Source organism: Condylura cristata, unplaced genomic scaffold (assembly GCF_000260355.1).
Source record: "Condylura cristata isolate star-nosed mole 26May11 unplaced genomic scaffold, ConCri1.0 scaffold00010, whole genome shotgun sequence".
NCBI classification, from domain to species: Eukaryota; Metazoa; Chordata; class Mammalia; order Eulipotyphla; family Talpidae; genus Condylura; species Condylura cristata.
Genome location: NW_004567111.1, coordinates 9,954,592 through 9,968,298, shown reverse-complemented (window position 1 = coordinate 9,968,298; position 13,707 = coordinate 9,954,592). Strand labels below are relative to the sequence as shown.

The following is a 13,707-nucleotide window of genomic DNA, read 5'->3' as shown; positions in this document are numbered from 1 at the left end:
TCCTGCTGCTTTTGCTTTACTTAGCTTGTTTCCTCTTTCCTTCTTGAACCATTGACTTTTAAATGCTCTTGATTAACTGAGAAATAGGAAATGCATACCTTTCAGAAGATGATAGTTTCCACTTCTACTTTAAAGTATTGAATTTCATATGATAGCTTACAGAACCAGAGGGCAAAAGGAATCACAATGGTTCTTAGGCTCAGCAATAATCCGAATTGTCCTGCCACGTGGAGAAATAATTTGAAAGAACTTAACTATTACTTCTGTGTATCTATGACATTATGATATTTCAAATCATTCTTACAAAACTCTGGGGGTACAGAGAATCATCGTTCTTTTAATTTAACATGAAGAAATTGGGTCTTATGGTAGTTTGTGACTTACTCAAGGTGTTTGGATAAATATTTCAAAAGATTCAGAACACTGAATTTTTCCTGTTTGTCTCCAAGTTAGTTGAATAGAGTTGCTTGAGTCTGGCTGTCAATGCATTCTTCAAGGATCCTACTTAACTCAAATGATTCTCTGTTACTATATAGCTGTTTTCAGCCTTGAGAGTCAATGGAAAGATTTTCCCTTGCCAATGGTGCCAAAATTTGAAAGAGTCTGTGAGAATATTTCTTTCCTCTTGCCCTTTCCAATGAGGAGATTTACTAGAAATCTTCAGGATCATTAGTTAAGAGCAGCAAGGCACCATCATGCATGTAGACATAACACTACAATTTCCTCCTGTTGTTTTTCATCCCACAGGACAGAAGCAATTTTTTCTTATTCACAAAGTTCCATTTTGTTCAGTATTATTCTGCAAAATTAAATCTCATTCCTGTACCTTTATGCCCTATATTTAAGATCATATCTTGGTTTCTTTTATTTTAAAAGTATGAAAAACATTTTTTCTTCTTAAACACCATGAAATTGTTAGTGAGTTAGGAAATAACTCATGACATTTTGCTATTACGGAAACTGTGCTATTCCCCAATCCAAATAAATAGCTAATTTTCAAAAAAATAAAAAAAAATGCTTGCCAAATCCCATCACTGATTTTATTTTTCTAACAAATAACTGTATTATAAGGTAATTATTTCTGCAGTGACTCAGGATAGTTCTCCTTGTGTAAAATTAGTTAAAGCAGGGCACAGTTCATGTGAAATGAGGAATTAGTGTTTTGTGGTCTAGGAAATAACCCATTCATCATTAATCCAAGTCTGTTCCATGTAAGTTTAAAAAATTATGAACACTGTTGTTACTGGGTATTCCTATACTAAACTTAACTTTTCTGAACCAAATTGTTAAAAAGGTGCCTTTATTCTCTTCCTTAGATGCCTCCCTTTGTCTCTCATGCTATTAATTAGTAACTATGAATTACTACCAAGTTCTTCAAATAATTCATTGACATGGAGGAGTCAACTGTTAACCCCAACCTGGGAGGACCAACTGTGAATCCCCACATGGTTAACAGTTCCCCTCCAATAGCTGGCACCAAGCTGGACTGATTTACCAACCTTGCAAGGACAGAAGACAGAACACCAAAGCAAAACTTCCATGGGACTTTCTTTTATATAAACTGATGAGGACTGTTTCAGGTGGGTTGTGAAATATTAGAAAATACATGCACTGGCATCTGCTCCCAGTTCCTGGCATAGAGATCCTAAAACTTGTTTAATTTCCTAGTAATGAGAGTACCAGGAATGTCTACTTTTCTGTATGTGGGTTTTGGCCATGTTTCCAACATGGAGGACTTGATAGAATGAGCCCCAGAACAGATTATTAAGGCAGAAAGAGGGGGTACTGAATACCTTGACTTTCTTTAGAAGGAAACGATGAAGGAGAAGATAAGAAATAACCAATCATATCAAGTGCGCAAAAAAAAAAAAAAAAAAAACTGTGTCTAAGAAGTTGGAAAAAGAAAGTATATCAAGAAGTAACCAATCTCATTACATGCTCTAAAGGGCACCTAAGATATAACCTTGACAAAGATATTTCAGTGGATTTGGGAGGATGAGAGTCTGATTGGAGAGAATTAAAGAGAGAGTGGGGAGAACTTGTAGTTAAATGTATTTATCTGCACACCCTCCCAAAACACCACTAAACTATATGGAATAGAATTTTTAAAAATAGGCATAAACTACAAGGGCAAAGTGTTGTAAAGGAGACAAGAGTGGATAACGGATGTCAACAAACTTTTATCTGGAGACAAATTTAGTAGTTGTAACTGATTCAACAGAGCAGAGAAGCTGAAATTTAACCCTATATTTAGGGTACTAAATAGATGCAAATATATTTACTGCTAAGTCCCAAGAAAGCTCAGAAACTGGAGAATCGCTTCTCTTAGGTGGTGAGAACATAAGATGGCATTAGAAACAGGAGGATTGATTAAACATTTTAAAAATATTATTTATGCATAGCAGAGATGGGTGCAGGCCAGAGGTGTAGGGTGTGTGTGTGTAAGAGAGAGAGAGAGAGAAGATTCACCAGAGACAGAGTGGGGAACAGAGTGGGCAGATTGACTGAAATACACTGCTAAGGGAGCAGCAGGTGAGAAAACAGGGAGCTCGAACTTGTGCTACAGTGGCTGCAATAGTTTCATAGTGCTGCAATTTAATCCTTCATGCCACCAGGGCAGCCCTGATCAAACATATTTAAGTAGCTACTAGATGCTAGGCTTTGCTTTTGAGCCAGTAAGTATGTGTCCAAACTCAGCAAGGACTTTGCAAATCACTCTCTGCAGTTTCACAAAAGATGATAAAACGCTGGAGATGATGACACCAGCTAGTGCAGTGTCTTCCTTGAAATAGAAATTTTATGCAAAATTCTTTTGAGAATTCACTTCCAAAGGGCCTCACACCCCATCCCTGGACCGCCTCTCTGCTTTCTTCTGCCAACCTGGCTTCCACTTTCATACCTGTGTCCTCACACTTTCAATCGATCTAAGAAAAGTTTAACTCCAATTTTGAGGGCTGTGAGCCTGTTGAAATAACCCTTTTGCTTTTCTACATCATTGCTACCTTCCCTTCATGGATGCCATCCAATTTTTTCTGTCACCAGTAATGAGAGTTCTCCAAGTTATTTTCTCTATTAGAAAAATCTTTCTTGAAATTCACCAGTGAACTCTGTCCTCTTTACAAAATAAAATAAAAAAAAAAAAATACTGGAAATGGAATGTCTCCATTCCTATTAACTTCCAACTTTAGAGTGTTATATCAAACATAAAAGGCCACTAACAGTAAATGCTCATAACTAATCATTGCTGTTTTTCTTTAAGTTCATCTTTTGTTTTTGATTTATGTTTTGTGAATTGGATGTGATTAAATTTAGTCTAGTCCGTGTTTCTGGTGTGAAAACATATGGCCTGGTGTGATGGATGGAAGATCTGGCCTAACACATGCATCTAGGTGTTTAATGATATTTGATGACATAAATTAAAAAAAAATCTCAAGTTTCCAAATCATTACTTAGATTCAAAGAGGCAGAGACCCAGCTGCTTTACCACATTTTCTGCACATCATTATTAAATTCACATATTAACTGTTCTTTTTAAATAAGATGTCATAGAAGACCTTCAGAGCCAACCACACAATGCAGTTATGACCTTCATTTGCCCTTTTCTAGAGTTTTACATGGAGATCAGATAAGCAAAGCACAGCAACCACCAACCACATATATGCTCCAGCCAGTGTATGCTCTAGAGCAGAGAGAGTTCACCTAAGTCTTTCTGCTGGAAAAGTATGCATAATTACAGGAATTTGTAACTAAAGCTTTGTAATCTCAGAAACAATAGTTTTAGTAAGAGTAATCAAGGTAAGGTAAATGTGTACCCAAACTGTTCTCCCGATATCAGAAAAGGCTTCTGGGAGAAACATTGCTAAGGGTGATTATGAGTTGAGGGGAAAATGGCTGAGTACAGAATTGGGAAAGGGGAAAGGAAATGTTCTAGATAGAATGAAATGCCTGACAAAGCCCTTAATTTAAATGACAGCATGATGTAACTGAGCGGCTGAACAGAGTTCAAAGTTCATATGTGGAAGTGTAAGCATCAAGGTATGAGATTGCAAAGTCAGAGTGAGTTTAGTAGAAGTCACTTCCTAACTGATATACACTTACAGTTAGTGGTTGTGCTTCAGCCTTGTTTTGAAGCCTTGTTTTGAAGCCATAAAGCATAAAGATATGCTTTATGGGCTCATATTTTGGATAGTTTTTAGAAAGTCATACTTACCTAACTAGCCTCATTCTCACTGTAAAATGGAATTCTGCCCATGGGATCTTTTAAAATAGTCATAAAAATCAAAGATGACATTGTCAAAAAATAAAAAGAACACTTTGTCTCTTGCATTTAGTTCAGTTATCTTGCTTTTTTGATGTACTCTTGTTTCTAAGTATACATGTTCATTCATTCAGATAAATGTTTTAAGTATTATGAATCACCTGCTCTAATTAACCCTCTTAATCTGTCAGGTGAGGAAATGTTTGTCCATCAAGTTTTAAAAACACAAGGGGCTAATGTCCTAATTGGTAGCAGCCTGAAGTCTAAAACTAAGGTCTCATTTTACTGTTCGTTGGAAATAGCACCCAACTAACTTTTCAAGAAATAGCACTTACTTTTGAAAGCACTGAAAATATTAAGAGATAAGGACAGAATGGAGTGATACCCTATATGTGAATGTTTAAGGTGACAGATAACATGCCCCAAATAAAAGTGAGAGAAATCTAAGAGGGTAATATCCTGAATGTTTTTTTTTTTTCTTTTCAAGGTTTAGTAGTAAGATTCATGTAATATACTTCTGAGGTCCCAATACCAATAATTTTATTCTAAACAACTGACTCCTTTTTTTGTGGACCTTTTGAAAACATGGTTAGTGACAATATTAAAAGAAAATGAAACAATTTCAGGACACTGGAGAAGCTCAGGGAATGTAGAGTTGAGGGGATGAGGAACAGAATTAATCACCAGGGACTCCATGGTTACGACAGAAAAAGACACATCTTCTCATGTGTGCTTCCCATCTGCCCCTTTACAGAGGCATGAATATTGGGGGGGAATTCAGAACATGTTTTGAAAATATACTCAATGAGGCACACATACCCTGAATGAATCCTGCTTCCTGTGATTAGTAGGCAGAGTCAGGTCTGTTATTTTTTTTAATATTTTCAGTCAATTAGTCTACTTTAATCATTTCCAATTTCAAAGGCAGATCTAGTCTTCCAATGTTCACCTTCTGCACGTCAATATATGATGTCAGGAAAATAGAATGCTTACAACACTAAGATGGAGAAAAGAAAATATTTCTAATGCTCATTTGGAGAAACACCATTTTGTAATCAGGCACTTTCTTCCATGCTTGGAAGACATTCAGGAGCCAGACAGATACTTTGTCTACAAGATATTTGACTAACTGCAACCTCAGAAGAGACTATAAAACTGCATTCAAGTCTGACATCCTCCCAACTAAAGTGTTGAGTTTATCAAATAAACAAAAAGAAATCAATTACCTCTCCACAGATAACACTGAATGTATCTGGGTGGTAAGTAGAGTAATCAGAATCAGGCTTTTTCCTTTCTTCACAGAAAATCTAAGAGAATGTAAAAAAGAAGCAGAGACCTATGATTTTTCCAAACAAGCCAAAAGATACAAACAAGATGGCATTTTCATTTTACTCTTCCATTTTAGTCACTGACATTTTTTTTTATTATTTTATTAAAAAGTTTATTTTTACATCATTTTGCACATTTTTTTTTCATCTCAATTGTAATCCCCACGGGTTTCCCATCACCAAATCACCCCTGTGCCACCACCATAGTCCCGTGCATTTCCCTCCCTTCCCCCCCCCCCCCGTTTTTTGGTCCCATTCCCCACTCCACCCCCACAGAATGTCTCTGGTCTATGGTTGTTCATTATTTTTGTTATTTTCTCGCCTGGTCCATTATACTCCTGCTATGAGTCACTGACATTTTTTCATGTAGGTTTACTTTGGGGTCAGTAGAAAACAGGAAAAAAAGGAGTTGGAATTGCATAGTATAAGTAGAACCATCTTTTTCCATTTAATTATTAATTATCTATTTATTTATCTGTATTTATCTATATAATATATTTTTACATCATTCTTCATTTTGTGCATTTTTTTCATCTCGGTTGTGATCCCTGTGGACTTCCCACCACCAGTTCACCCCTGTGCCCTCACCATAGTCCATATTTATATTAGACACCCTCGAAGGCTTGTATTGGTCTTTGGGTTTTTTGTATTTTTTTTAATTTATTTATTTATGCATTCAGAACTGGGGTACAGGCCAGAGGTGCAGGGGCAGTGAGAGGATTTGTGCTGTATTTACTGTTCTTCCAGAGTCTTAACACAGAATTATAATCTGCTATTGCTGAGTACAGTTGCATTTATCAGGAGTTTCATCTAGGGTGAATGGCCCTTAATACCTCATTGGGAACCATCCAGTTTTCTAATTAGATATGTTGGGCTTTCTCACTTAATGTGATGATGGAACTCTAAGTGAGGGTCCTTGGCCATGCCGTCTGAGTTTAGTTGGTCCGGATTGCTGCGCTGAGGCAAATAGTCATTCCTTCTCAAATCAAGCTCTGAGGATATGGCTGGTAGAGATGATTATGTAGAAGAATAAAATGCATCAGAAACAAAGATTCAAACTGTGATAGCCTCTGTAGCCTCAAGGGGCTGTGTTTATAATTGTTTTTAATTAAATTTCACAGTCAAGTTATGGAATATAACACACATATGGATGCAAATACTTGCTAGAGAGGTTAGACTATAGCAAAATGTGTTTTGCTGTTTTAATTTTTAATTTCCTTTCACCAATCTCTCGTGTTTGGAATGCTAGATCAGGAGTTTGTTTGTTTTTACTGTCTTTTCTGAGTCAGGTATCTCTGCTCATTGCTTTCCTTTTTTTAAAATCCTCCCAATTTGCTTTTTGTGAGGATATTCACCTATAGCCGAAGAGTTCTGTAGTTTAATCTCTATTTAGATATATTTTTTAAAGATTTATTTATACATACAGAATGGGGGTACAGGCCAGAAGTTCAAGGGCAATGCAAGGATTCACCAGAGACAGAGTGGGAAGCAGAACAGACAGGTTAGACAATGTATACTGCTGAGGGGAGCAGCGGTGGAGACAGGCAAGGTCTGCTGCGCCATGTGGGTCACCTCTGACCTGGAGATTGGACTCACTGAAGAGGCTGCAGATAGCTTGCAGTGCTGTGTCCTAACCCTTTGGACCACTAAGAAGGGCCCTTGTTTAGATAATTTTGAACCAATGAAAAAATGAGTCAAAGTATAAGGTGAATTTAGCATTGCCTTTCACTAATTTGTAGGAAGACTTTGAAGATTTATATTTTGATAGCAATTCAAAGTAAACTGACATTTATCAAATGATGCTGTTAATGGGAATTTCTAGATCCTGAGCTCTTTCCTTTTGCCCACTGTCAAGAAACCCAAATCAAATCTTAAATCCAAATGTAGACTAATCTAGAGGGTTGACTATATAATACTACTGTATTATAAACTATCTAATATTACTATTTAATATTAAATACTTAGTAAGAAACAATTACTGTGATTACCCTAAAGCTTTTCTTGTATAGCCTTTAGAAAATAATAAATAGAATCATTGTGAGTAACTTGACAAATAATTGGCTAGCAAAATTTTGGAACCAGACACTAAAAGTTCCATACAGACACACTGCTTAGTTTAGTGAGAAATACAGTCTTTTCAGTATAATCTCTTTAAAGTAATTATACTCTATACATTATGTCCCACGGTAAGATAAAAATGTGCCTAAACTCTATTGAGGACATCAGAAAAGGTTCTGGGGGGAAAATGCTTATACTAAAATGTGAATATCAGACAGAGACAAACTAGAGAAAATCATATTTTTTAGATGAGAAAAAGAGGATTGAAGAAGTTATGGGGAAGGGAGTAGTGAAAGAATGTTCTAGATAGAAGTAAAAGTCTGACAAAGGCCTTGATTTGAAGCACAGTACAATGTGATTGAAGAGCTGAACACAGTTGAAAGATTACGGGTGGAAGAATATTCATCAAGGTATGGGACTGCAAAAGGTTCTCAGAGTATGGAAATCGAAGGAATTGAACTGGCTTTCCTCTATAGTGTGCCAATGGGTAGCAAGGGAGGGCTTAGCAGAGTGCTAAATGGAGTTCTGACAATGAATGACTCTGACATTTTGTAGACAGTAGATTGAAGGGCACAATTCTAAGAACAAGGAGAACGGTCAGAAACAAGTGCAATCGCCAGCACAGGAGTCTTAACATAAGTTAAGGAGAGTTTCACGAATTAAAACGAGGAATGAGCCACACAATATTTCAAAGACATTTAACATTAGGCATTTGTAATTTAGTGGATGTACAGTAGAAGTAGTAATGATATGGACAGTGCTGACTTAGAGAATTTGAAGGTGGGGATCTCTAATTCACACAAATCAAAGAAAAAAGATGAGATAGTGTGTGTCTACCAATTTTATAATTTAATGTTTCCTTGAATTTTCTGCCCTGTCAATTTCAGCCTTTCACATCTATACAATTTTCGGGTAGTTTTCAAATCCACCTATCACTGGATTTACTGACCCAAAGAGATAACTGTAGAATTTACTACACCTCGCTTTGGTGGGGTTAGTGATATATTTGAACATGTTCTATCATCTTACATGTACTTTGATCTGCTTTTTTTACTTCTGGGTTTTTGTCTTTGAATTTTGACTGTCTGAACACCACCAGCAATTTGTTCTAAAATATGTCTCGCTTCATATTCTCACTGTGTTATTTGTAAAGAGAGCATTAAGTAGAGCGAGTTTCACATCTTTGTCAATAAAGGGGATGTATCTGGGTTTCTTTCATCTTAAATCGTTGTAGTTCATTGGCCCATTCTCTGCCTGTAGCTAGCTACCTACTCATATTCGTCCAAGTATAAAATAACCCTTTCTTCCCTGCTCTTCCCTATAAGGAACTGACTTTGTGTCTTCACCTTATAATGTTCTTCAATTAAAGTTTGTGCTTGTTCCACCCCTTCCATCTTTCACCCCAATCTCTTGCAAATTAACCTGTATCCCAGCTACTCAAAGGAAATACCTTTCTCAGAGTTTCATAATTCAATTGTTAATTACACTCATTAACATTTTTAATCTGTCTTCCTTGGCAGTATAACATTTTGAAAATTTCTAACCTGTCATAATTTTTTCTTTAATATCTAATACTAATTTTATTTCATTGTAAGACAGCTATGTATAACTCCTAGCAAAATTTTGAAGGAAACGAATCAAATTTTGTTCATTATTATCAGACTCTACAGACATCATGTCATTTCTGGAAAATGATAGTATTTCAGTGACTGAGTAGTTACATATATTTGGAAATTTTATTTCAATAAAATGTTTTAAAGAAATGTACAACTTTGTTGTAGCTTAGGTCTCCCTGGTGGCCCAGGGGCTGAGTATCAGGACTATTACCTCTACAGCCTGAGTTCACTCCCCGGCCAGGGAGCTGACCCACATGGCACAGCAGACCTCTCCTGTCTGGCCTGCTGCTCCCCTCAGCAGTGTATTTCAGTAGAACTGCCTGTTGTGTTTCCACTCTGTCTCTGGTAAATCCACTCACTTCTCTTCCTCTGGCCTTTTTTAGTTCTTTTACAGAAAAAAAAAAAAAGTTGTAAAAATGCTGTAGCTTAGTACAATTTAGATTTTATAAATATATCCCTGTGTATTATTTTTACCTAGATAAAAATTAAATATACCTAATATTAGAGACTAATGTTCAGAAATCTGGCAATCTTGGTGAAATAGGAAGAGTCATTTATTAAAGTTTGTTTCTAATTATTTTGCTTTTCTATTATTTTGTTCAGCCCAATATTAAATATCAGTTTTGTTATACATCACTTCTATTTTATGGTGGTAGAATTATGGCTTACAGTATCTTGAAAATAATCATTGTCTCTTATTTAATTAAAAATAATAATAATTTATTAAAGGATGTATGTATACACATAAGCTATTTTATGGGTTTATTATATTAGATACTTCTTTAGCCCCTGAGACATACAAAAGACTAATTCATCAACAAATATTCAGTAACTTGACCTTAAATTTACTTTGACTTGCTCTCCCACTTAGTGGGCTGTGCTTCCTGGGAGTTGTACTGACTGAGTGAAAGACTACTTGCAAACATAAACCTGCCATTTGGATTGTTTACCCAACCAGCTGTTCCTGTTCCTCATGGTCAGCTTTAAAGGACTACAAAGGCAGCTTTTTCATTTCGAAGCTTGTTTCTTCTATACCATTATAGATCCTCAGTGCCCAGGACTATAAAGCACTACCTGCTTGAATACCCAGCTATCTGAGCATATTTATGGGACAATAATGAAGCCAATCTGGCATCTTTGCTGAAGGCTGTCTCTCCTGTTGAAGTTTAGCCCTGGCAGCAACGAGTGCAGAGACAACAAGGGATCAGTAACCTGATTCACCGTCAAAACAAATTGTTCGAGGATGGCTGTGCTGAGGGCCTCTAAAACCACATTCAAGGGCGGTATTCTGCTAGGAATGCTCCAGAGACTCACGTAACTTGATGCTCACAGCTTCAGTGTTAAGTAAGAGGATATTGGAAAAAGTCAGCCATGGGAAAATGGATATGTGTCACAGTATGACAAAACTCAGGTGATCATTTCCACAAGTCATGTCACTTAGCGTTACCTGGGACAGAATTTCTCCAGTAGATTGTGAAAATGTTCACATGCCCATGGGGTGTACTCTGTTTACGCGTATAGTGCCTGTGTGACTGACTCCGTCACTAAAGATCTAGGCCAGCAAAAAGAAAGCAACTCTTTGCTGTTTGCACAAACTCTCTAGAAAATCCGGTAAACATAGTTTGGGTCTCGATTCCAAGTGTTCATGCCCCAAGAGCTGAACTAGTGCTAGTCACAAATCAGACCCTCCTTGGGAAGGCGAAGGATTTAGAAACTCAGGTCTGTCGAGTAAATACTTGTCTACCCAACCGATTTTCCTTATTTGAAAACCTAGAAGAATCTCTTCTTAGCAACAGCTGATTCTCCCAAACCCCAGAATCCTTTCCTTCCCTGGAATCTTTTAAATAATGCGTCCTTCTAGTTTGGGTTTGCTTTATTTTACTTTGAAAGAAATTTACTAAACTGCGATTAAAAAAATTAGAAATGAATATTTCATAGGCAACATCTGGATTCCCTTACAGATGAGTATCAGAAATAGAAGCAGAGCATAGAAGGCCCGGCCCAGCCTGCTATGAGCGCTCCAGGTGTGCCAGAGCCCATGCACTGCTCTCCTGATTGTGCTATTTAAGGTAAAGCTAGATGAACAGGGAGCCTCGACACCAGTGCATCCGCCTCAAAGAGAAGTGCGCGTCTGTCCTGAATTGCCATCTGAATTCAGCTATTAGGTCTGGTGGTTCTGCCATAGGAGATCACTTAGGAAGTTTTCTTCCCAGGCGTTGTGACATCAGTCAGGTAATTTTCATCAGCTCTGTAACCAATGCTAAATCCTAACTATGCTAAAGCCTAGCTCTATGAAGGAAGAAAGAGTACAAGGGAGCCCGGGGAATTTGCAGTGTCTTAAAGACAGAGTTCTGTGAGTGATAGGTTTCAGTCCACTGCAGAAAAATTAATCACATGAACATCCTTAACTTTAGAAGAGGCTGAGTCTGTGCATATGCTCATGGAGAAGAATAGCTTTTGATAATCAAGCTGCAGCCTCTACCTTATGCAGGATCATGCTTTTTTTTTTTTTTTTAACACAATAAATAAATAGTGTAGCAGCCAGATCTTAAAACAATCTTAACCCATTATGCTTTTACTGTGAGTCAATGTCAACAAGATGATTATTTTACAGAAATGTACGTTAAGATCAACCCATCTCTTGGATAAAAATAAGGGATCACTTCATTTTCGTAAAATAAATTTAGGGAGGTACAAGTGGAAAGCTATTTCAGAAACAGATATTGATATATGCAAGTGTTTTAACACAGTTTTTCAAACTATGCAAAATGTACACATTAAATGTATAAGGTTACAGAAATTAATTGCATAGACCGTATGTAGTTTTTCTAAAGTAGCATAGCCTTGTCTTTTTGTTTTTATATTTATTTATGCATATAGAACTGGGGTACAGGCCAGAGGTGCAGTGGTGGTGAGCGGCTTCACCAGAGACAGACAGAGTATGGAGCAGAACAGGCAGATTGAGGAAGCACACTGCTGAGGTGAGCAGTGGGCAGGTCAGGAGAGGTTTGCTGTGCTATGTGGTCACCTCTGGGGTGGGGATGGAACTAATGTTGAAGTGGCTTTAGCTTCTTAGTGCTGTGCTGTAATCCACTGTGCCACCAGGGAGGGCCTATTGTCTTTTTAAACTCAAACTCTTTCACCTTATCTGGAGATCTAGAATTTTCTAACTATATATTTTTTCTTTCTAACTGACCTCTGTAATGGGACATACTGAAGTAACTATACTGAAATTAGGCACTGAATAGATTAATGCGCTGCTAACTTCTTCATTCTTCTGCTAATTCTGCCAAATTTAGTAAAGAATTGAGTGGAAATAACCTGCACTATTTAAATTTAAAGATAACATTTTAATGAGCATTATAGCATGTATTAAATGTCCAGCCCTTTTAAGGAATTGCAGCTTGCAATGTTGCTCACTAAGTATTTATGGGATGATATTGATTATTGTTTATTTCCATTTAAGACTTTTTTCAACATTTCAAATATAGATTTTTCTAGAAAATGAAAGTGGCTCTCTTTTCTCATTAATATAAATGCCTTTCCATCATCTAGAAAATGTGGCGATAATTGCATTGGTAGAATCTTGCTGACTCTTCATTAAGGTATTTGAAGGCAGTTGGGCATAAAATGTTATGGTGCTGGGCAGTCACTGAAAGTTGACCGAACCACGGGTCCCCTTACATTTCCCTGAGAGATCGCTGAATTATTGAACACACGTGAATGCTATGCAACCTTGATTAGAGAATTGTTAATCAACCCATGATGGTATGTAGGTCAAAAACCAATCGGAAATCTGTGACTGGAATATACGATTAAAGAACAACTAAATGTACCATTTTAGAAAAAAGTTAAATACACTGAATTATTTCCTCTTTTCTGTACTCTACAAGTGGTAGTCTCTAAAAAATGGATCCTAAAGTATTAACAGATTTATACATTAAAAAATGATTTGGCTGATAAAAAGTGAACTCACCTCTAAGCAAATACCTGGCTTGTCACTGTGACTTATTTAAAAAAAAAAAAAATCGTTCTAGCTTTACTCCTGGATTTTATTGTTTCCTTCCTCTAAAATAAACTATGTATAATATTTTAGGGAAGCTTTGAAATCCAGTCACTTTTGGCAGAAGAATAGTATTTTGCAAATAGTTAAATTAGAATTCTGTCCATAATTCATCCCTTTGAAACATTTCTACATCAGAGCAATCTGAAAAATAAATGGCTGACCTTATTCACCACTTTTATAAAATACATTGTTAGGACTCCAGGAGAACTAGTGTTTGTGGATTTTTAAAAAAATATTATTATTGTTTAATCAGTTCTATTTTTTTTAAGATTATTTGTGCATACAAAATTGGGGTACAGGCCAGAGGTTCAGGGGTGGTGAAAGGGTTCACCAGAGACAGAGTGGGGAGCAGAATAGGCAGGCTGACGAAGTACACTGCTG

General features: G+C 36.7%; 1 protein-coding gene and 1 long non-coding RNA gene across 4 annotated transcripts in view; one reads left to right on the top strand and one right to left on the bottom strand.

Annotated features, from left to right (window-relative positions):
• The window catches only part of GPC5 (glypican 5), a 1,027,138-nt gene that overhangs the window by 839,898 nt on the left and 173,533 nt on the right, over window positions 1-13,707 (top strand). The gene's annotated exons all lie outside the window — the stretch shown is intronic.
• The window catches only part of LOC105853485, a 31,371-nt gene that overhangs the window by 4,039 nt on the left and 13,625 nt on the right, over window positions 1-13,707 (bottom strand). For 2 of the 3 annotated variants that reach the window (XR_001145336.1, XR_001145337.1), the window contains exons 3-4: window positions 5,485-5,565; window positions 99-220 (exon numbers count right to left, since the gene is read on the bottom strand). This is a non-coding gene — a long non-coding RNA (uncharacterized LOC105853485). The remainder of the gene's footprint in view (window positions 1-98; window positions 221-5,484; window positions 5,566-13,707) is intronic. The other variant, XR_001145338.1, reaches the window with a different exon arrangement.